The sequence below is a fragment of the Rousettus aegyptiacus genome, unplaced genomic scaffold (genome assembly GCF_014176215.1).
Source record: "Rousettus aegyptiacus isolate mRouAeg1 unplaced genomic scaffold, mRouAeg1.p scaffold_m13_p_1, whole genome shotgun sequence".
Classification (NCBI taxonomy): domain Eukaryota; kingdom Metazoa; phylum Chordata; class Mammalia; order Chiroptera; family Pteropodidae; genus Rousettus; species Rousettus aegyptiacus.
In genome coordinates, this window is record NW_023416284.1 from 94,624,281 (window position 1) to 94,624,851 (window position 571).

General features: G+C 47.6%; 1 pseudogene; it reads left to right on the top strand.

The window, feature by feature from the left end:
• Positions 1-208: 208 nt before the first annotated feature.
• Positions 209-327, top strand: LOC118606629 (annotated as a pseudogene).
• Positions 328-571: the final 244 nt, after the last annotated feature.

Genomic DNA, 571 nt, shown 5'->3' on the forward strand with positions numbered 1-571 from the left:
GTGCCTGACTCTGCACACCCTCTTGCCCTTCAAATCCAGGCAACAGCCAAGTGTCGTGAGATTTTTCTTCTGTCTCCCATACAAGCTTCTTTATTCCTGTTTCCACTGGCATCTCATCTCTGCCCTTCCTTGTCTGTACCTTATTCACAAAGCCTTACCTTCCTCCAACCTATCCCACACATCCGCCTCATCTTAAAAGTCTCTTTCAGTCTATGGCCATGCCACACTGAACGTGTTCGATCCCGTCTGATCTTGGAAGCTAAGCAAGGTTGGGTCTGGTTAGTACTTGGATGGGAGACCATCTAGGAAGACCAGGTGCTGTAGGCGTTAAAAAAAAAAAACAAATTAAAAGCCCCCTTCATCACATTCTTCCTCCCACCCAGCTTCAAAACCTTCAATAGTTTCCCCTCATATTTCATTCAAGGTCTGCCATAGCTCTGCCCTAATTCTCCAGAGTAGATTATATTCATAGAGGCTGCTTTACCCATGAAAGGGATTTCAAGGAGGGAAGGAGGAGGGGGGTCCCAGGGTACCAATCTGACCAGAGGGCTGTGTACACAGAAGGCCCTGG